Source organism: Pelobates fuscus, chromosome 2 (genome assembly GCF_036172605.1).
Source record: "Pelobates fuscus isolate aPelFus1 chromosome 2, aPelFus1.pri, whole genome shotgun sequence".
Classification (NCBI taxonomy): domain Eukaryota; kingdom Metazoa; phylum Chordata; class Amphibia; order Anura; family Pelobatidae; genus Pelobates; species Pelobates fuscus.
In genome coordinates this window covers 71,045,974-71,070,133 of record NC_086318.1, presented here as the reverse complement: position 1 = coordinate 71,070,133, position 24,160 = coordinate 71,045,974, and the positions used below count along the sequence as shown (strand labels likewise).

The window sequence follows — 24,160 nt, the reverse complement described above, 5'->3', positions numbered from 1 at the left end:
GTGTGTCAGTATGTCTGTATGTGTGTTTGTCTCTCAGTGTCTGTGTGTTTCAGTATGTCTGTCTGTGTGTATGTGTGCCAGAATGTCTGTCAGTATGTCTGTGTGTGTGTTTGTCTCTCAGTGTGTGTGTTTCAGTCTGTCTGTCTGTGTGTCAGTATGTCTGTGTGTGTGTTTGTCTCTCAGTGTCTGTGTTTCAGTCTGTCTGTCTGTGTGCCAGAATGTCTGTCAGTGTGTCAGTATGTCTGTGTGTGTGTGTTTGTCTCTCAGTGTCTGTGTGTATGTGTTTCAGTCTGTCTGTCTGTGCCAGAATGTCTGTCAGTATGTCTGTATGTGTGTTTGTCTCTCAGGGTCTGTGTGTATGTGTTTCAGTATGTCTGTCTGTGTGTATGTGTGCCAGAATGTCTGTCAGTGTGTCAGTATGTCTGTGTGTGCATGAATCTGTCTGTGTGTAGGTGTGACAGAATGTCTATGTGTGAGTCTGTCAGTGTCCGTGTGGTTCTGTATGTCTGTGTTTGTCAATATGTCTGTCAGTGTATGTGTGTTTCAGTATGTCCATCTGTCTGTGTGTATATGTGCCAGTATGTCTGTCAGTGTATCTGTATGTCTGTTTGGTTCAGTATGTCTTTGTGTATGTGTGTTTCAGTATGGCTGTCTGTGTCAGTACGTCTGTCAGAATGTGTCTCTGTATCTGTATGTTGTCCATCTGTGTTTGTGTGTGTATCTGTATGTGTCAGTGTTTGTATCTGTATATCTGCATGTGTGTCTGTATGTGTGTCAGTGTATCTATATGTAGTCAGTGTGTGTACCTTTTGTATCTGCATGTATGTCAGTGTTTGTATCTGTGTGTGTGTCTATGTGTGTGTCAGTGTCTGTGTGTATCTGTATGTTCTTTTGTGTATCTATATGCGGTCAGTGTGTATCTGCATGTGTGTCAGGTAGTGTATTTGTGTGTATCTATATGTAGTCAGGGGGGCCCAAGTAAATGCTTGCCCAGGGTCCAATCAAAATTAAAGACGGGCCTGGAACCAAATTTTGTTCATGCAGTGTTTGAGATAAGATTCAAAGACAAAAGATTTAGATGAACCAAGAGGGTGGGACAATTTTAGTGTATTGCAAAATATATACATTAGATATTTGGTTTGTCCGAAAACAACATTTAGTTCAGGTAGTTTGATAGTCATTTATGTAGCAGTATGGCTCAGAAGAAGCCAATATTGTGTAAACAAATAAAAATGTAGGGATGTATAAACTGTATGATTCATAGATAAATGTAGAAACAGCTTCTTACCTATTTAAGCATCATTTAAAATGTAAGCGTTTTTGAGCTGGGTCCTCACCACCTTCTGTTCCTGTCTGTTCCACCTTCTTGTTTTGTTGCAGCTATTTGTTTGTTAATCCACCTGTTGTACAGTGTTGTAAAATTTGATAGCACAATACAAAAAAAATAATATATATCAGAAATGCTTCAGATTGAGAAAGGGAGGTTTTCCCGAAAGCTTGTCTTTAAAAAAATCCTGTGAGTCCAATAAAAAAGGTATTACAATATACAAATTGTGTCTGTTTTTTTTTGCCTTGTATTAGTATATCCAGCAGAGGCATAAAGCAAATAAGTAGCACAGATTGGCAAAAAGACTTTTAGCCTTTCTTGGCTCACATTTAACTATGAAAAACAAGAAAGATAATCTTTCTAGGAGCAGAAACAGGTTTGTCCAAAGATAATGTGTGCCTGGGTCCAAGGACAAAAGGATGCCTTGCCCATTAAAACCCCACCTATGATTGTATTGCAAAATATATACATTAGACGTGCACAACAGAAACATTTGTTTCGGCCAAAAACAAAATTTAGTATAGGCAGTCTGATACTTGCAGCAGTATGGCTCAGTTACAAGGAATATCATTTTATAGTTTTGGTATACTGAATTGGCAATTTCATCTATTTAAAATTAAATATTAACAACTAAATATATTAACACAGAATAAGACAATATTGTTTAGAACAATTAAAATTCAGGGATGTATAAACTTTATGCTCCACATATAAATGTAAACACAGACACTTACCTATTTAAGCATCATATAGAATGTAAGTTCTTCTGAGCTGGGTTCTCACCACCTACGTTTCCTGTACGTCCAACTTGTCTTGTGGCAATTATTTGCTTGTTAGTCCACCTACTGTACAGTGTTGTAGAATGTGTTAGCACATTACAAATAAAACTATTTATACTAATATGTAATAAAAATATAAAAATCATGCCATGCCTTGCATCAGCATATCCAGCAAATAGGTATCACAGGTTACCAAAAAGACTTCTAGCCTTTGTTGGCTCAAATATAACCATCAAAAACAGGCTTTCTAGGAGACATAAACTGGTTTGTCCAAAGACAGTTTATGCCTGGGTCAAAGGACAAAGGGATGCCTTGCCCATTAAAACCCCACCTCCTGATGCTTGATGCTATGGTCACACAAATCATCTCACACCCATTACATTAAGTTAAAATTACATGTTACTTTGTCCATTTAATAGTTTTTCAGCCCCTGACAACACCTTCATACAGTTGCCATCTTCTTTCCTGTGCTCATCAGCTTGTTCCCTTTCCCCATCTTATTATATAGTATACCCTTCCAGTAGCAGCCCTATAGTAAAGGCTGGCCCTGGTGCACTATTGTAAGGATGGCCAAAAGGTAGTTCCTTGTCTGTGGTACAACTCCAACAATACTTTGACAGCTGGGGATGTATAATTTGCCAATCCTTGCAGGGTTGTATTTATCACTGAACAGTGTTTGGGCATTTGAATGTAATCATGTTTTTTATAGAGTATGTGTGTGTGAATGCAGGAGTATTTGTGAGTAGTGTTGTGTTTTTATGTATTGCCATTTGAAAGCAGGTTTACTTGTGTGTAGTGTTTTGAATGTAGGGGTGTATGTGTATGTAGTGTTGACGTTTGAATGCAGGGGTGTATTTGTGTGTAGTGTTGGCATTTGAATGCTGAAATGTATGCACATTTACATAAACACTGCCACACACACACACACACACACACAATGATACAGACATACACTGACAGACATCCAGATACAGACACACATATACATATGCAGATATCCAGACACACACTGATACACATACAGATACAAGTACTGACACACATACAGATATACACTGACATAGATACACAGATACACACACTGACACACATGTAGGACTCACCTACTCAAGAGATGTGCCTTGACATGGCAGGTGAGAATCCACCTAATGGCCATTGGAGTGATACTAACAACCTCCCATTACTTAATATGCATGGTGATTTGGGATAGTGCGCAAGTAACTATTTTCTTTGGTACGTATACTAATACACAAACACACATAGAAAATGTAAACATGTTTTAGCCACCTGTCTATTTCCTACCTTTTGGATGCAGGAGGGTAGCTGCCTATTTATCCACCTGCCTATTTCCTACCTTTTGGATGCAGGAGCGTAGCTTCCTTGAGTTCAGTCTGCTGATTAAGACTGTCACAGGTTCCCCAGTCTGCCCTCCCCTCCCTCTCTATCCTCTTCCTCCCACGTGGCTTAGTGTTATCTGGGAGGATGTGACCAGCTTTCATAATTAAATGACCACTATAGTGCCAGGAAAACACTTGTTTTCCTGGCTCAAAAGGGTCTTTGGATCTCCTCTCCTCCCTCTTCCGACATCATCCCCTGAATGCGCATGCGTGGCAAGAGCCGCGCGCACATTCAATCAGTCCATAGGAAACCATTTCTCAATGCTTTCCCATGGACGTTGGTGTCTTCTCACTGTGAAAATCACAGTGAAAAGCGTGGAAGCGCCTCTAGCGGCTGTCAATGAGACAGCCACTAGAGGCTGGATTACCCTAATGTAAACATGGCAGTTTCTGTGGTTAACCCAAGATGGACCTGGCACCCAGACCAGTTCATTGAGCTGGTATACTGGTCCTTTAAAGAGGCTTGGTTAGGCTGTTGCAGGGCTGCACCTGTTGAGTACACTCAGTGTGCGGGCCCTGGTGCAGCTGCACCAGCTAAACTGGCAGTAGTTCTGCCACTACACCCTTCCACTTCTCCACTGTTGATGTAATAAGCATAGCTCTGACTCATCCCAAATAAAGACACCTGCCCAGTGGGTCTCTCCCTTCAACCTCACTTTAAAACTCATTTCCATGGTTCACCCCCCTATTGCTATCCTACAAGAATTAATTTTACCATATAGGGAGATTATCAAACAAATCCATTCCAAGCCCTTTTCCCTCTGGAATAATGTTACCATTATGTGCCTGGTCTCATTTTAAGATAACTTATTACTAAATATCTTGAATATCACATTACTCTTCTTTTTTGGATGCCTTTTATAATTCCCATATATTCTCTCAACTCTCAGATAATATACACATTGCATGAGTCTCGGTTTACTTCATGTCTCATCTCCTTGTTTTTGTTTTAGAATAACCTCTGATTAGTTGTCTAGGTCACTTGGCAATTTACAAATCCAGTGAGTGACAAGGAGGTCATCTAAAGTAGTAGCCTTTAATCATTGTGGCTCCCTGGCTCCTATTCTTACTCCATGCCTCCTGGCCTGTTGTACAGTTATAGCCTGATATATCCAAAGGGTGAAATGATTATCATTCATTATCATGAATAACAAATCAGTGAATACGTATTGTGTATTTTGTTTTTCAATGGATGCCTCTACATTCTTTGTAAAATGATCAGTATGGGTTATGTAATACCCCAATCTCATAATAGATATTCTTGTAAATTAAATATTTTGTATATACAAAGCAAGAGCCAGATTTACATGTCTATGATAAAATTATAACTTAAATGCCATGACTGTGACAAGCAATTATTCACTAAAGTCTGGAAATCAAAGTTTAGACCACAATATCTGAATTGGAAAAAATATTCAAATCACTATTCTTCCCAGCTCCAATTCCCTTTGAATTTCTAATAGTTTATACGCCTATGAATGCCCTTCTTTTCAAATTATTTAAATGAGGTTTTAGTTTTTTTGCAAATTCAAAAAATATACAACATTCAATATAAACGTTAAACAAATATAAACACAATAAAGAGGAACAAAAAAACATTACATTTTTTTTAAAAAATAAAAAGTGGATTTTACCATTCTAATATTAAACATGCAACAATTTTGTTTAAGATAAAATAGTTTTATTTAATAAACATAGTAATTTGTTTCCAAACAAAGTATTTGTTTCCAAAAATATAAAGGTATAATATCAGGTTGGTCAACAACTAATAACACTTATCCAATTACTTGGATACTTAAAAACAATTGGAGACAACTTAGCAACCAGGAAGCCATGCCTGCACAGTCACAATTACACTCATCTCGTCAGCTGAGTAACAGAATTATTTTTTTTTGCCTGCCATTACGGTTAAATTCAATATTCCTGGAAATAAATACACAAGTCTTCAATCACCACTTCTTTAGGAATTCAAAAAAATGTTTTATTATTAATTTATGTAAACAATCAGCATTTTAAGAAATAGAAGGGGTTCACCAGTTTATTTTTATGCATTTTATTCATTCAAGACACTGCCTCAGAGAAGCCAACAACACCTACCTGATCAAGAGTTTACAATGGGAAACTCCAAATTCAACTAGTCAATCATTTTAGAATTGTTAAAATAAGTTATGTTTTAATTTGAATATAGTAACATAGCAATGTAAAATGTGATCCTTCCCTTGTTAAAACCCATCTATGGGTTGATAACTATTATACCTGTATTCATTTATTTAAACATGTATTTTGTTTCAAAACTCTAGTATTTGGCACAGTGCATAAACAACAAAGAGGTTTCCCCCCAAACCCTGACAAGCAGCAGAAGCAGCAAAGGTTCCTCTTAACCTCGTAACCTCTATACCAAGATGAAGTGCTGGCCCTTCAATTCACACATTAGAAAGATGTATACATTATGTCTACAATGCACAACAAAAGTACAGTGACAGTGTTTGCAAGAGGTCGAATTTAGCAGATGGAAAAACTAAAGTACAGTATACTAAAAAGGTAGGGCCAGGTACATGAAGATTGCAATCTATTTAAGCCAGGTTGCACTTTTCAATTCCTATGTGCTATATAAAAAAGCAGCCATTGGTAAGCTATACCCATTCCTTGATTTATGTTGAAACTTTGTTCAATATCTAACTTACCCAGTCCCCCGATTCTCCACTGGGGCACTGGGTAAATGATTCTGAAAGCACTCCAGTTGTTACTGCCCTTCTGGCCCATCTCTACCTACTGTCTGTGTGACAGATTGTTTCTGAATCTACCATACCAAGCTGAACTATTGAATCACTCGGTATGGGACTTTGTTAGTTTGTTTAATTTTTTGGGGTTTCTGACATCGGCTTGTCCTGATTACTCTTTGGTAGCTGCCTGCACAAACTTATTGGCTTATTTTATCAACTACTTCTGGATTCCCCTGACCTTGGCCTCTCCCTGTTTACATTAAGTACAGCAATTATTAAGTGGCTACACCAAACAACCCAAAATACTACATTTAGAATACATAAACTGAAATGCCATCATGGGATAGTTTTCTTTCTTAGGGTACCATGTACTCTCAAAGGCAACATCTAAAAAGAAAATCACTTGGCTGATTTTACTAGTTGAAATGGGCATCTAATATATTTGGACCTGTGATTCAGCAAAAAAAAAAAAAAAAGAAAAAAATCGGTACATGGGGGTTCTGTTATTGAGACAATGCATGTTTGTTTTTTTACTATGTTTTTCTTTTATTGAAAAAAATTCTAAAGAAGGATTACATTAAAAAAACATTTGTACATATTTCACAATCTTACAATTTTGTAAAAGACAACGTTCCACTTTTGTAACAAGTTTTTAACAAATTCTATAACATTTTGCAACAAAAAAAATAAATAAAAGTGAGACAACGCTGAGTAAAATATTGAGGCTTTATTACATTAATACACACCAGGATTATGAAATGTCCTGGGAAAACTGAATTTTTATGAATGTCCTGGGAAAACTGAATTTATGTGAAGAAAAAACACAAATAAAAATGGATTGACATAATCTGGGTTGCCTATCTTTGAAAATGTAATGAAATGTTAGTACTCGGGCCTGGCATACTCTCTCACATACGACATAGGCCCAGAAAATCACTTTGTCAAATGTTCAACTTTGAAATGGGCATGTAATATATTTGACTCTTTGACTTCCCCAAAAAACCTGAAAAACTGGTGAATGGAGGTACTGTTATATTCAGGAGACAATGTCAAATCAAAATGCAAAGGCTTTATTGCACTAACTCAAATCAGGAATATGAAATGTCCTGTGAAAATGGAGTTCATGTGTGTGAAAAAGCACAAATAAAAGTACAGTGAGGGAAAAAAGTATTTGATCCCCTGCTGATTTTGAACGTTTGCCCACTGAAAGAAATGATCAGTCTATAATTTTAATGGTAGATATATTTTAACTGTGAGAAACAGAATAACAAAAAATAAATAAACCCAGAAAAGCGCAGGTTAAAAAACGTATACCTTGATTTGCATGTCAATATGCAAAATAAGTATTTGTACCCCTACTTAGTACTTGGTGGCAAAGCCCTTGTTGACAATCACAAATGTCAGCTGTTTCTTGTAGTTGGCCACCAGGTTTACACACATACTCTTTGCAAATACTCTCCAAGCCATTAAGGTTTCGAGGCGGACATTTGGAAACTTGAATCTTCAGCTCTCTCCACAGATTTTCTATGGGATTAAGGTCTGGAGACTGTCTGGGCCACTCCAGGACCTTATTATGCTTCTTCATGAGCCACTCCTTTGTTGCCTTGGCTGTGTGTTTAGGATCATTGTCATGCTGAAATACTAATCCACATTTTCAATGCCCTGGCTGAGGGAAGGAGGCTCTCACCCAATATTTGATGGTACATGACCCCATCCATTGTCCCTTTGATGCGGTGCAGTTGTCCTGTCCCCTTAGCAGAAAAATACCCCCAAAGCATAATGCTTCCACCTCCATGTTTGATGGTGGGAAAGGTGTTCTTGGGATCATAAGCAGCATTCCTCCTACTCCAAACATGGCAAGTTCAGTTAATGCTAAAGAGCTCGATTTTGGTCTCATTTGACCACAACACTTTCACCCAGTTCTCCTCTGAATCATTCAGATGTTCATTGTCTTGTAGCCCATTTCAGCATTGTGTAGGTCTACAATCTTGTCTACAATCTTGTCCCTGACATCCTTGGACAGCTCTTTTGTCTTGGCTATGGTGGAGTGTTTGGAACCTGATTGATTGGTTCTGTGGATAGTGTCTTTGATACAGGTAATGAGCTGAGATTAGGAGCACTCCCTTTTAATCTCAACTCGTTACCTGTATAAAAGACACCTTGTAGTCAGAAATCTTGCTGATTAATAGGGGATCAAATACTTTTTTCATTTATTGAGATGCAAATCCATTTATAATTTTTTGACATGGGTTTTTTCTGGAATTTTTTTTTTTTGTTCTGTCTCACTGTTAAAATACACTTACCATTAAAATTATAGATAATTGCCTTGACGAAAGTCCTGACACAGGACTGAAACGTTGAAGTTTTCATGGCAGTTGCCGAATAAAATGTACTTATTTTCTACATTGAAAGAAGTCCTTGGAGTGCTTTTCCTACCTTTGATCTCTCTCTCTCTCTATATATATATATATATATATGCAAATACGCGGTCAAGCCCCTTAGAGATGGCTTGTTAAAGTGTACAGTGGCGACATTTCAAAAGTGCAGTTTTTATGTGAAATTTGCAAAAAACAAATATGAACACCAACTTTGGCCAAGTTGGCTAGGTGTCAATTAAAAAAGAATGGGCATATCCGATTTTGAATACACTGGATTGTGTACTTTTGCAAATGGTATGCCATGACTGCTGACTCCTTTGATCACCAAATCCTGTTACCCTTCCATTCCCAACAAGTAACGCAACACCATGTTAAGTGGGTACTGGCAACAGCCACAGCTTTACTTAATCAGCACAGCCAAATACTGTCAGCTGCTGGTTTTACCCAGAAGACTGGTACACTTTAAACTTCTTGCAGAGCCTCTTCAGCCTGTCTTTCGTTATCAACTAAATTCAGGCTGTGATTCCCCAAGTCCGCCCGGGCATTATTCCTTTACCAAACTTTCTGCACAGGAAACCCACAGCTGTGGCAAAATTAAAAAACAAAGAAAACACAACACAAAGCAGCAATTCCAGAACAGAACAATTGGGAAGGGGGCAGGAAAGACACTGCCAGACTTACTCAGTATTGTTCACTGGTAGTGTGGTAATTTCACTGCTTCCAACTGTAAAACCAACCATTTGGTTGCTATGCCAACCCCTCAGGACAACATTGATTGGCCTCAATGTCAATGTGTAAAAACTGAAAAGAAGAAAGCCCCATATTTGAACCTGTAACTTTCCAAAACCCCATAAAATGTGTACATGGGGACAACTTTTGTACTTGTGAGATATCTCTGAACACAAACAGGGGCGTATTAGCCGCGAGGCAAACAAGGCATTTGCCTTGGGCGGCATTTTCCAGGGGGCGGCAAAAAACGCCGCCCCCAAATGCTCAAGGCAAATGTCTTGTTAGCCTTGCGGCTAACAGACATGCTGGGCTGGTTGCTGGTTGCTGGGCGGCCGGCGAGGGAGCTCTTCCCCTGAGCTCTCTGCTCAGCTCCCTCGCGCGCCGCCCGCAGAGTGAGACTGGGAGACGGAATATGACGTCATATTCCGGCTCCGCCTCCCAGCCTCACTCTGCGGGCGGCGCGCGAGGGAGCTGAGCAGAGAGTTCAGGGGAAGAGCTCCCTCGCCGGCCGCCCAGCCTGCCCGCCAGTGCCGTCCTGCAGCCACTTGACCACCAGGGAATTGGAGAACCCCCCCACCCCCAGCATTCCCAAAGGTAGGGGGGGGGGAGTAAATAAAAAAAAAAAATGTTAATGTGAGTGTGTCTCTGACTGTGTGTGTCTGATAGTGTGTGTGTCTGTTAGTGTGTGTGTGTGTGTGTGTCTGTTAGTGTGTGTGTGTGTGTCTGTTAGTGTGTGTGTGTGTGTCTGTTAGTGTGTGTGTCTGACTGTGTGTCCGACAGTGTGTGTCTGACTGTGTGTCCGACAGTGTGTGTCTGTTAGTGTGTGTCTGTTAGTGTGTGTGTGTCCGACTGTGTGTGTTTGTTAGTGTGTGTGTCTCACTGTGTGTGTCTGTTAGTGTGTGTGTCAGACTGTGTGTGTTTGTTAGTGTGTGTGTCTCACTGTGTGTGTCTGTTAGTGTGTGTGTGTCCGACTGTGTGTGTTTGTTAGTGTGTGTGTCTGACTGTGTGTGTTTGTTAGTCTGTGTGTGTTTGTTAGTGTGTGTGTCCGACTGTGTGTGTTTGTTGGTGTGTGTGTCCGACTGTGTGTGTTTGTTGGTGTGTGTGTCTCACTGTGTGTGTCTGTTGGTGTGTGTGTCCGACTGTGTGTGTGTGTGTCCGACTGTGTGTGTCCGACTGTGTGTGTCTGTTAGCTAGTGTATGCGTATCTGTCAGTGAATGTGTGTGTATTTAGAAGGCGGGGCAGGGGGGAAGGGTTGGGTGGGGGTGGCGCGCGTACGCGCGGGGGGGGGGGTGTCTGAGTTTTGTCCTGCCTAGGGCAGCACAAAACCAAGATACACCACTGAACACAAATATGTGTTTTTTTTGCTGGATGACGCTCCTCTGCTGACATTATCTGATGGCGGGGACCTAATTCCTTAAAGGAAATAATTCACATTCCTTACAGCCGTGATTGCTTTCTTATGGTGATTAACTACACACTGGAAATTTGTTTCGGGTACTCATTAAAAATGTCACTCATCTACTTAATTTGTTTTTGGTACAGCTTAAAGCAAACGCAAAACAAACTTCATATGAAATAGGTGAGTATTCTCTTTCAAATGATGAGACCCATGTTCACAAGTAGGCAGGTGATATCCTGTCTATTAAATGTCTATTACAATGCTCTGAGAACTAAATGTGATTTTACAGTTGTATAAACAGTTAAGGATAATTAAAAAATTAGATCCCCAAATGGTTGAATTGCAATTACAACCACCTAATAACACAATATGCATAGTTATTATTATTATTTATAAAGTGGCAATAAATTCCGCAGCGCTGTACAATGGGTGGACTAACAAACACATATTTGTAACCAGGCGAGTTGGACACACAGGAACAGAGGGTTTTGAGCAGCGGCACACATACAGCGGTCGCAGGGGTCGTGGCTGCGACCGGGCCTGTCACTCCAGGGGGCCCGGCCTTCCTGCAGACCCCTGCGACCGGGTGCCTGCCATCACCATTTGCGGCACTGGCCCGCGCAGCAAACCATCCAAGTGATCCATCGGGTGGCCCATGCTGTCAGGGTCACCCAATGGATATGGATTGTCAGGGGGCCCAGTCAGCGCCGGGCGCTTTAACAGAGCTACTGGGCCTCCTGTGATTACATCACACACAGCTAGGAGGAGTGACTGCATGTCACTTCTCCCATCAAACACACAGACCATGCGGGAGGTATGAGGAGTGATTCAGAGTGGGATTTCTGACCCCCATCAAACTGAGCAACCACTGGACCCCAGGGAATGTCACCCTCCTGCACCTAAAAGGTAGGAAACAGGAGGGTGACAAAAATATTTTGTGTGTGTGTTTGTTTGTGTGTATGTGTGTCTTGTGTGTATGTATGTCTTATGTATGTCTTGTGTGTGTGTCTGTCTGTCTGTCTGTCTGTATGTGTGTATGTGTCTTTGTATGTATGTATGAAATAGAGGGATTTACTTTCATCATATTGTGGCCATATTGTGCTATGCTCACTACTGCATGAAAGCACACCAATGTGCAAATCAGTGCATATTTGAAGATTATAAGTATATATGCACATATGTGTTTGTTTTGTTTTGAGTGTGGGATAACACTCGTTCCACTGTGTATACACAGCACTTTGTTACATGTATAAACACTTGAGGTGTTTTTGTTCAATCTTTCCGCACCAGCACTTTCTGTTTTTTCACATGTTTTTACTAGACATGTGCAATTAGTTTCATTCCGAATGTGAATTCGGACGAATTTCAGGCAATTTGGACATTCAAATGCTTCCGAATGCCTGAAGTGCCTAAGTACCGAATTGCAGAATTTTGGAAGTGCCGAAGTGCTTGGGATTGCTAAAGTGCCAAACTGAACCGAATTGCCGAAGTGCTGAATTGCCAAAGTGCCAAATTGCTGAAGTGCCTCGGGTTTCTGAAAAGTGGCAAAACAAGAGAGGGAGGGACAATTGGGTAAATGATGAGAGGGGTGGGGTATGGTTAGGGGTAGGAGAAGAGGTAGAGTTTAGGGCTAGGGGTAGGATTAGGGGTAGGATTAGGGGTAGAGGTAGGGTTAGGGGCAGTTGTAGGGCTAGGGTATAGGCTAAGGTATAGGCTAGGGTTAGGGCTAGGTTAGGGTTAGGGTTAGGGAGCCCTACAGATGTTCCGAATTGCAGACGTCCCGATTTGCCAAAATTCAGAATTGCCAAAGTTCAGAATTTTGGAATTGCCGAACCGAAGTGCAGAATTGTCCATTTTTTTTACTTACCCGAATTTCTGAACGGAACTAAATTTTTTGCCCATGCACATCCCTAGTTTTTACCAACTTTTACCATTCTATGCTAAAATTGCTCTTAAAATGTAGAAAATTTTGAATATTTAACTTTTTACTGATTATATGATTCATTCTGCTGATTTGGAAAGCTTATTCTACATTATTAAACTGTGACCTTAGTTTGAGGAAGGGTAAAAAAGAAACATGCATACTAATTAGCATTACTTGTTATTCACTATGAAATGATAATTGTATATAATTTACAGACATTACTCTAATTGTCTCTAACATTTTCACTGTGAGATTTTTTTAGTCCTACAATTTATTTCTGCAAACATAACAAGGTCATACAAAGTAGCAAAAAACAAACAAACAGATTATTGTCAAAAATCTACCTTTCTGCTTGAAGTTCCAGCATGGCCAGCCAATCATTCCGCGGTCCTCCCCCCTCCAAAGTCAACATGAGGGTGTTCAACCTTCTAAGCTGGTGGTTCATGGGGTGCCCTGACTCCCAGTGTACCGGTGTGACACCATTAGTGACTACAGCCATGTGTTTCATGATCAGGGCTTTCTCACCGCCACAGCCATCAGGGAAGTGCCTTCCTGGACTCCATGGAGAGCGTGTGCTTTATGGAACAGCCTGGTGGGAGTCATGATCATGATGGATGGGAGTATCTCCCCCTCCCTATTTAAGACTCTCTGTATCTTCCCTCAGTGCTTAGTTATGTGCCTACATTTCTCAGTTCAGTTGTTTATGCACTCTGTATCTGTTAAACCATTGCCTTACTTTTGGATTTGACCACTTGCCTATTTAATTGCCCAAAAACCCAAGCTGCTTGGACTGAGCTTACTCCTTGCACGACTCCATCTATGGATTCTACCTTTTTGTACCTTGCTATCGGTGACATTGTGCTTATTGGATTCCTGCCACTTTAAAACACTGACAATTATATTCTAATTATTATTATTGCAATTTATATAGCGCCAACAGATTCCGTAGCGCTTTACAATATTATGAGAGGGGATTTAACTATAAATAGGACAATTACAAATAAACTTACAGGAAACAATAGGTTGAACAGGACCCTGCTCGATCGAGCTTACATTCTATAGGAGGTGGGGTGTAAAACACATTAGGACAGGAATTTGCAATCAAATAAGGTGGACTGCCCTTTAGGAGAGGGCTATTAGATAGAAATGCAAACAATGTAATTATTCTTAAGCATTAAATGGACTACTTTAGCTTAAGGAAGCAGTTCTGGTGTATAGAGCATGCCCCTGCCTTTTTGGAGTTATACAGTCCTATTCATACCTCCTTGCATGTGACTTTCACAGCCTTCCTAAACACTTCCCAAAAAGTGGATTTCTGTATATACGGTCTGTTTAATCTAGAATTTCTTATATCATGTTCTGTCAATAGCCTTCAAGACACTGTAGTGGCCTCCTTTGTATGATTAAAGTTCAATTTACACAGAAAGATATAAACAAAAACTTCTAAGGCAGGTTAAGAGGTCTGATTGAAAATTAAACCTTGTATCATTTTTCATGCAGGCTGTGTCAGTCACAGCCAGACGTGGTGTGGCCAGGACTCCATAAATTGAAAATAAAGTGATTATATTCCTAAATGTCAGATGCTTGAGCAATGACACTACAGGGACATGATCTGTACACCAAACCTGCTTCATTAAACTAAAGTTGTTTTGATGCCTATAGTATTCCTTTAACTAATTTGTAATACCCAAGCAAAACCAGAAATGAGAATGTCAGATATATGCAAAGGGTTCAGATATCAGCTGAAACGTAAAACAACCCTTGTAATGTAAGTTACAAGAAAAAGAACAGATTCTGAAAAATGAAGAAACAATAGGAGAAAGGTACATTTAGTATGACAGTGCTGCTTTACCTGTATTTGCTGTTAGTATATTTTTTGATCAAATGCAGACTTTTTTTTACATTCCGTTGACACTTCTAGTAAGCTTTGTTGCTAGTAAAGCCTTCAATGCCCCAGCAAATTACTATTATTTTATTATTTATATAGCACCATCAGGCTCCATAGCGCTGTACAATGGGTGGAGTAACAGACATGTAATTGTAACCAGACAGCTGGACGTACTGGAACAGAGGGGTGGAGGGCTTTGCTCCATGAGCTTACATCCTAGAGGGAGTGGGGTATAGTGACACAAAGGGTAAAAGTAGGGGTATGAAGTAGGTTGTTAGAAAAGTATTAATTGAGGGCTTAGTAGGTAATTTTTGACAGTTGCAGGAGAGGAGTCGTGGAGGGTGGGGGATAAAAACCTGCTAACAGTTTAATTGATATGCTTTCTTGAAGTTTAAATATTTAAAGCGGAGTCGGTAGGTTGGACACGCAGTGCTCGGGTCCAGGTGTGATGACGTAGCCAACGGAGTGACATTGCGGGCGCGCGGGGGACAGGAGAGCGAGAGGGAGACTTCGGAGCAGGGGAGAGGTTGGCAATAGTGGCAATGACAGCAGCACGGAACGCCGAATAGCCGTTTAGAGCAGGTCATCAGACGAATGGACAGTACCAGCGGACGAACAGGCAACAATATTTAGAATAACTGGGACTGACAAAGGGGGCCGCAAGTATACAGTAGCACTACCATTTCTACTATGTCCTAAATAGCACCTATTCAATGTTTAGTACTGTTTAAGTACCGTTAGCATTAGCATTAGCTAGAACAAACAAAGAAATTAAATCAGATAAAATGGAGGATTATTTAAAAGAATATATGGCTCAATATATGGAAACTCACGAGATTGGAGAAGCACCATTTGAGCGAATACATAGGATTCAGAAACCTACTAATATAAAAACAACAGAACCAAGGGACGTCATAGTACGATTCCTGAATTGCTCACTTAAAGACTCCTTGATGAGAAAGGTCCGTTATAAAAAACTTCAAGAAGGAAAATATACTGATATAGTAATCTTTCCGGACTTGTCACAAGCCACCAGGAATAATCGTAAAAGATTTAGGGATATGACTACTACACTAGGGATATGACTACTACACTACAATCATAATATCCCATATAGATGGGGGTTTCCTACCAAGCTTCTTATTCAATATAATGAGAAAACAATCGTGGCTAAGGATCCAACAGAGGAGTTAGACAAATTGGGAATCCGTATTGGGAATTCATTTTTTCGTAATTTTTCCGTAATTACGGAATTTTTCCGACCAATATATAGGATACAACTGGAAAATGCAGTTAAAAAATAAATACACAGAAATTAAATAAATTTAACTCACAATATTGTAGAAATATATATAAAAAAGAGAAAATATAAAAAAATATACATAAAAGAGATAATATATATAATTCGTTGACACTAATCACAACATAAATGATCTTCTAGAGAAAATATAAACATAGGTATATAAGTTTGAGTATATGAAGCATTAAAAAGTATTGAAGTTATTGAAGATTGAGACGAGAGGATAATGATGATAAGAAGACATAGGAATACTCACAACAGAATGCTCTAAATATACTAACACATATATAAAATAATCATGTAACGAGAATATACCTGTAGCAGTACTTACCATCTCCAGGGGCCGGCCGGGGTCCTCTCTTCACGCCGCGCGCGGTCCTGCTCCTGCACGAGCCGCGCGCGGCTCATCCGACGACGAGATCAGGAAGGCGGGCAGTGACCGCGAGACGCGGCCTCGTGTCCCGCCTGACACTTAGAGCACGCCGCGTGTCTCGGGCGCGCTCTTAAAGGGACAGTGGGAGACAAAATTAGAATCAGTCTCTCATTGGCCCCTGTCATGCCATGTTCCCCATACACTCACGTTTTGGGGGCGTGGATATGACAGGGGCCAATCAAAGTGAACACTAGGGTATTTATACTCACCTGTTTCCTTTGTACCTTGCCCTATCGTGGTTTCTGTTCAGTTCCCTTTAGTGCTTGTATCGTTCAGTTGTTTTTTTGGTGCTTGACCTTGGCTTTGTTCCTGACTCCATTCTCTCTTTATCCTTGCTTGTCTATACGCCGGTTTGCTCTCCTGTGTACCAGTCCCTGGCTTGTTCTACTTTACGCTGTCTCTCCGTTCCCTTGACCTCGGCTTGTTCTGGACTCTGTCTTTTCTTGTACTCGTCTAAGTCCGGCCATTCTAAGGTCCGGTAAGACGAATCCTGTTTTTTTGTCTCTTGACTATCTGGACTATTCCTGCGTGTTGGGGTATATTACCGTGACAATACCCCAACACGCAGGATCCAGCTAAACAGAAGACAACACAGAGGGGAGATACGTCTACCGGTCCTTAGAGTGGCCAGACTCGACGTATATAGGAGAAGTACAGAGTCAGGAACGATCCAAGGTCAAGGGCACAAAGAGACAGCATAAACTAGGACTAGCCGGGGTCTGGTACACAGTAAACAGCAAGCCGGCAAACAGAACAGATAAGGATAAAGAGTAAACTAAGTCAGAATACAAAGCCAAGGTCAAACACGAAGGAACACAACTGAACACAACAAGCGCTAAAGGGAACTGTAACAGAAACCATGATAGGGCAAGGAACTAAGGGAAAGAGGTAAGTATATATAACTAAACATCTATTTTGATTGGTCCCTGTCATATCCACGCCCCCAAAAGGTAATTGTATGGGGAGTGTGGCATGACAGGGACCAATGGGAGGCCTTTTCTAATTTAGGCTCCCACTGTCCCTTTAAGAGCGCACCCGAGACTCGCGGCGTGCTCTTAGAGTCAGGCGGGACACGTGACCGCTTCTCGCGGTCACTGCCCGCCTTCCAGTTCCAGCCGTCGGATGAGCCGCGCGCCTCTCGTGCAGCAGCAGAGCCACGCGCTGCTTGAACAGAGGACCCCGGCCGGCACCTGGAAAGGGTAAGTACTGCTACAGTACCCCCCGCCCCCCCCGAGGACACGCCCTCTGGGCGGGGAGGGCCAGGCCTGGTAGGAAAACGAGAATGGAAGGAACGCACCAGGCGAGGAGCGTGAACAGCTTCAGTGGAAATCCAACTGTACTCCTCAGGCCCATAGCCCTTCCAATGCACTAGGTATTGAAGTCGACCCCTAAGGAAACGAGAGTCAAGAACGGCAGAAACTTCAAACTCCTCATGACCCTCTACAGAGACAGGAGGGGGAGGAGGAGTATGCCGTGTTTAGCGGTTTCGTACGTAAGGCTTCAACAAAGAAGTATGAAAGACATTAGGAATGCGCAGATTCTTAGGAAGACTCAAGGCATACGAGACAGGATTAACCTTGTGCAAAATACGATAAGGACCAATAAAGCGGGGAGCCAATTTCATTGAAGGCACCCGGAGGCGAATATTTTGTGTGGAAAGCAAAACCCTGTCCCCCACGACATAAGAAGGAGCCGCCCTGCGATGCTTGTCAGCCTGCACCTTCTGGCGAGCAGCGGAATCCACCAAAGAACGCTGAACCTGCTCCCAAGTATTACGCAAACCAGCTAAATGCTCATCCAGAACTGGCATTCCCTGTGAGGAGAAAGCAGCCGGAAGAACAACGGGATGCTGGCCATAGACAACGTAAAAAGGACTTTTGCCGGAAGAATCATGAGAAGCGTTATTCCGAGCAAACTAAGCCCACGGAAGAAGGTCAGACCAATTATTCTGATGGTGGGACACGAAACAACGAAGGTATTGCTCCAGAGATTGATTGGCACGTTCAGCAGCTCCATTAGATTGGGGGTGGTATGCAAAGGAAAATGAGAGAGTAATACCCATTTCCGAACAAAAGGCTTTTCAAAACCTGGAAATAAATTGGCTACCCCTATCAGACACAATAGATATGGGAATGCCATGCAACCGAAACACCTCTTTCGCGAAGATAAGTGCCAGTTCCCTAGACGTGTGCAGCTTGCGAAGAGACACAAAGTGGGCCATCTTGGAAAACCGATCAACTATCATTAAGATAACAGTATTCGAAGGGGGTAATTCAACAATAAAATCCATGGACAGGTTAGACCAAGGCCTCTCGGGAACGGGTAACGGATGCAACAGCCCACAAGGAACCCTACGAGAAGATTTCATACAGGCACAAGTGGTACAGGCACCTATAGTCGGTGACATCCTTGCGTAAGGAATCCCACCAGAAATACCGGGAAATAGCCGACACCGTTTTGGAAATACCAGGATGTCCTGCAGTCTTAGTGTCATGATATAACGACAGAATATCCCGTCTCTCGGGAACATCAATGAATAGTTTATCAGTAGGCCTCTCGCTAGAGGCCATGCTTTGTTTCGCTTGTATGGCCTGCAAGAGGGATGAGGAAATAGACAAAATAGTAGTAGCTATTATCCTGTCTGGGGAAATGACGGGAGTAACATCAATCTCCTGTTTGTCAGTAGTTTCGAACTGTCTGGACAGTGCGTCCGCTTTAGTGTTGCGATCACCCGGCCTATAGGTGATAATATAATTGAAATGGGACAAAAACAGTGACCACCTACTGCCTAGAAGACAATCTTTTAGCCTCACTAAGGTAGGATAGGTTCTTGTGATCCGTAAATATGAGGATAGGATCCTTGGTTCCTACTAGCAAATGCCTCCATTCTTTAAGTGCTAAAATAATAGCAAGGAGTTTGCGATTACCCACATCATAATTCTTTTCCGCTTTGGACATTTGTTTGGAAAAGAAGCCACAAGGATGCAATGGCTTTTCAGGCGACTCTCTTTGGGATAAGACAGCACCTACCCCGATATCGGAAGCATCAACTTCAAGAATATAGGGCAGTGAGGGGACAGGATGCTGTAAGATAGGTGCAGAGGCAAACGTAGTTTTAAGAAATTCAAAAGCCTGAAGTGCCTCGGGAGACCAGACACGTGTGTTGCCATCCTTTTTTGTCATATGGGTAATAGGTGCTACAATAGACGAAAAACCTTTAATAAAACATCTATAATAATTAGAGAAACCAAGAAAACGCTGAATGGCTTTCAGACCTTGTGGTAGAGGCCATTCTATGAAAGCTTCTGGGGATCCATACGAAAACCTTTAGCAGAAATCAAATACCCCAAAAACTGGACTTCGGATTGGTCAAATAGACATTTTTCCAATTTACAATAAAGACCATTAGCAAGAAGGGTCTTCAGAACTGTTGTAACATGTCTGTGGTGAGTGTGTAAATCTGTAGAATATATTAATATGTCATCCAAGTACACAATTACAAATGTGTGAATAAAGTCTCTTAAGACGTCATTAATAAATTCTTGAAATACTGCTGGGGCATTACATAGACCAAATGGCATAACGGTATACTCGTAATGGCCTGATCTAGTGTTGAATGCCGTCTTCCATTCGTGGTCTTTCTTAATACGTATTAAATTGTATGCACCTCTAAGATCCAGTTTGGTGAATACAGTAGCATGTTTGAGCCTGTCGAACAATTCCGTGATTAACGGTATGGGGTATGCATTTTTGATGGTGATTTTATTTAGACCTTTATAATCGATACACAGTCTTAAATCACCTTCTTTCTTCGATACAAAGAAGAACCCCGCTCCAGCCGGAGAAGAGGATCTCCTAATAAATCCCTTGTCTAGTGATTCCTTAATATATTCCTCCATGACACGGTTTTCTTGAACCGATAAAGGGTACACCCTGCCCTTTGGAGGTATAGTGCCAGGCAATAAATCGATAGCACAATCGTAGGGTCTGTGAGGAGGTAATTTGTCAGCTTCCCTTTTATCGAAGACAGTCTTGAGAAATAAGTACTGAGGGAGTATAGTCGTAGACAAAGGAGGAGTGGTAGGAACATTAATGGAATTCAAAGGCGTGACTTCAATAGTACAAGACTCGTGGCAGGCTTCCCTCCATGATTTTATTTGCCCTGATTCCCAGTCAAAAATGGGATTGTGAGCACGTAACCATGGGTACCCTAACACTAAGTGTGAAGAGGGAGAGGTGATGACCTGGAACTGAATGGTTTCAAAGTGTAAAACCCCTGTATACATGTGTAACAGTATAGTTTCATGAGTAACAACTGGAGAACTTAATGGTCTACCATCTATGGCCTCAACGGCCAAGGGTATCTCCTTCTCACTGATGGGAATGTTGTTTTTCTTAACAAACCCAGAGTCTATAAAATTTTCAGCTGCCCCGGAGTCAACCAGAGTGTATATGTGCTCAGCTATACAACTCTCTCCCATATGTAAAGAAACAGGAAGAAGCAAACGGTTAGGAGGCAATTTAGGAGACTTAGATATCACACCCAAGGCCAGTCCCCTATAAGGTCTTAGGTGCGAGAGTTTTCCAGAAGCAAAGGACATTCCTTTACCATATGGTCTCTCCTACCACAGTATAGGCAGAGTCCGTCCCTTCTTCTATGTAATTCATAGTTTTGTTACAGCCGCGGCTCTCGCGAGATTGACACTGGGAGCTGACCGAGGTGCTGAACTGACGGCGCGGAGGAGGAGGGAGCTGACAGGAGCTGCAGGACAGGTAAGTAAGCTCTCTGCCAGCCCCCACAGCCCCCAGTCTGTATTATGGCAATGTAAGTTGCCATAATACAGACTATTGACTCGAGTATAAGCCGAGTTGGGGTTTTTCAGCACAAAAAATGTGCTGAAAAACTCGGCTTATACTCGAGTATATACGGTATCTTTACTATGTCCTAATAAGCATCTAATCAATGTTTAGTACTGTTTAGTAGTGATGTCGCGAACACAACATTTTCAGTTCGCGAATGGCGAACGGGAACTTCCGCAAACGTTCGTGAACCGGGCGAACCGCCATTGACATCAATGGGCAGGCGAATTTTAAAACCCACAGGGACTCTTTCTGGCCACAATAGTGATGGAAAAGTTGTTTCAAGGGGACTAACACCTGGACTGTGGCATGCCGGAGGGGGATCCATGGCAAAACTCCCATGGACAATTACACAGTTGATGCAGAGTCTGGTTTTAATCCATAAAGGGCAGAAATCACCTAACATTCCTAAATTGTTTGGAATAACGTGCTTTAAAACATCAGGTATGATGTTGTATCGATCAGGTAGTGTAAGGGTTACGCCCGCTTCACAGTGACAGACCAAACTCCCCGTTTAACGCACCGCAAACAACCGCAAACAGTCCATTTGCACAACCGCAAACTCCCCATTTGCACATGTTTTAATGCAAACTAGTCTAACTACTAATATAGTTGAAACATGCTACTTTTATTAATGCCAGACAACCATGCAGGCCAGACTAACAAACATGCCAGGGCCAATCATAGTTAACCACATCAGATAGTAACATGGCTCCCTCTATATACAGAGTAAACATGGCTCCCTCTATATACAGAGTAAACATGGCTCCCTCTATATACAGTGTAACATGGCTCCCCTCTATATACAGTGTAAACATGGCTCCTCTCTATATACAGAGTAACATGGCTCCCTCTATATACAGTGTAAACATGGCTCCTCTCTATATACAGAGTAACATGGCTCCTCTCTATATACAGAGTAACATGGCTCCCCTCTATATACAGTGTAAACATGGCTCCTCTCTATATACAGAGTAACATGGCTCCCTCTATATACAGTGTAAACATGGCTCCTCTCAATATACAGAGTAACATGGCTTCCCTCTATATACCGTGTAAACATGGCTCCCTCTATATACAGAATAACATGGCTCCCTCTATATACAGTGTAAACATGGCTCCTCTCTATATACAGAGTAACATGGCTCCCCTCTATACAGGGGCGTACCTGGAGCATTTGGCCCCCGGGGCGGATGCTTTATTTGGCACCCCCCTCCCCAACTTTGAAATGTAAAAAACAACTGCAATTTTTTTTAAATGTATGTGTATGCAGTGTGTGTATAGTGTGTGCAGTGTGTATATATTGTGTGTATAGTGTGTGTATAGTGTGTATAGTATATAGTGTGTATGCAGTGTGTGTATAGTGTGTATGCAGTGTGTGTATAGGGTGTATGCAGTATGTGTATAGTGTGTGCAGTGTGTGTATAGTTAGTGCAGTGTGTGTATAGTGTATGCAGTGTGTGTATAGTGTATGCAGTGTGGGCAGTGTGCATGCAGTGTGTGTAGAGTGTGCAGTGTGTGTATAGTGTGTGCAGTGTGTGCATAGTGTATGCAGTGTGTGTATAGTGTGTATGCAGTGTGTGTAGTGTGTGTATAGTGTGTGTATAGTTAGTGCAGTGTGTGTATAGTGTATGCAGTGTGTGCAGTGTGCATGCAGTGTGTGTAGAGTGTGCATAGTGTATGCAGTGTGTGTATAGTGTAACCGTGGCTGGTTCCCTTATTAACCACTATAATGTCTTAAAGCATAGAACTTAGTAGGGCTAACCATACAGATATAATGTTATATAGTTAGTAAGAGATCCTCTATTTAACATATGTAAATAATTGAGAATACAATATAAAATAAGGATTGTCTTGGAAGCAATAGTTTTGTCTTTTTGGATATTTATTATATAAAAATATAAATATAACATCCATTATAGCAGAGTTTATAAGATGAAATTAAATGCTTGCAAATATCATTAATAGGTTAACATACCCTTCTGAACATGTCATCATGTCAGCCTCTCAGTCATTTTCAGATGGAGCAGCGTCTGTCTCCAAGTCTCTCCTCTGTGTCTTAACATTTAAAAAGTACACTGTGGCGAAACCAACCTCGCCACTGTCCACTGGAGGAGCCTGGTTGCTAGCCTCCTGCCCTGCGACTATGGCCCTGGGATAGATTGCCCTCTAAGAAACTGATTTGGGCATGTTGTATTCTATTATGCTGCTACTGGCCCTTTAAGAACCATCTGGAGACATACTGTGGAGTTATTGGGTGGCCACCATTTCATGTATCAGAGGCACATGGTGAGAACAATGGATGAAGCACATGGTGAGAACAATGGATGGCGGCCATTTTAACTCACAGACATTGTTGTGACTTTTCTACACGGTGCCATCTCGCCGGTATTTGGTACACAAAGACATTGTGCAGTAGTTTCAAACTATACAACAGGGGACACATTATACAGTAATTATTTTTTTTATAATCTGTATATGTTCAGCGGAATCTGCATTAAACTGTATCTTCCAAACTACTGAATGGATCTGGGTGAATTTTGGATATGTGGTTCAACCAGATCCCCCGGTTCTGAGGATATACTTTATATGGGGTTATTGCATGTTTTGGGTTCCCTGTGATATGTTTTATAAAACTGTATTCTTCTGCCTGTGATAATGAGATTACCCATTGTGTTCAGTAATCATATTACAGGCTGTGGCGAAACCAACTTCGCCACTGTGAACTGGAGAAGCCTGGTTGCTAGCCTCCTGCCCAGCGATTATGGCCCTGAGAGATTGGGACCTTTAAAAACAGTGTTCGCCCATTTAATGACTATGGGAGAAGGATTGGCACTTACTAGAGGGTACTTCGGATGCAGCCGAAGTGCCGAAGTTGCCGAAGTGTCGAAGTTACCGAAGTTGTCGAAGTCGTCGAAGTGACCGGCATCGGACAAAGGACCACGTGGCGGCGGCCATTTTAACTCGAACACCGCCGACCCGTACCATCGACTTCACTTCGACACTTCAACTAAAGTCGAAG

General features: G+C 41.5%; 1 long non-coding RNA gene across 1 annotated transcript in view; it reads right to left on the bottom strand.

Moving 5' to 3' along the window:
- Positions 1-1,306: 1,306 nt before the first annotated feature.
- Positions 1,307-24,160, bottom strand: part of LOC134585483 (uncharacterized) — an 83,577-nt gene continuing 60,723 nt past the window's right edge. Inside the window, exons 2-3 of the long non-coding RNA XR_010086524.1 lie at positions 2,062-2,172; positions 1,307-1,400 (exon numbers count right to left, since the gene is read on the bottom strand). This is a non-coding gene — a long non-coding RNA (uncharacterized LOC134585483). The remainder of the gene's footprint in view (positions 1,401-2,061; positions 2,173-24,160) is intronic.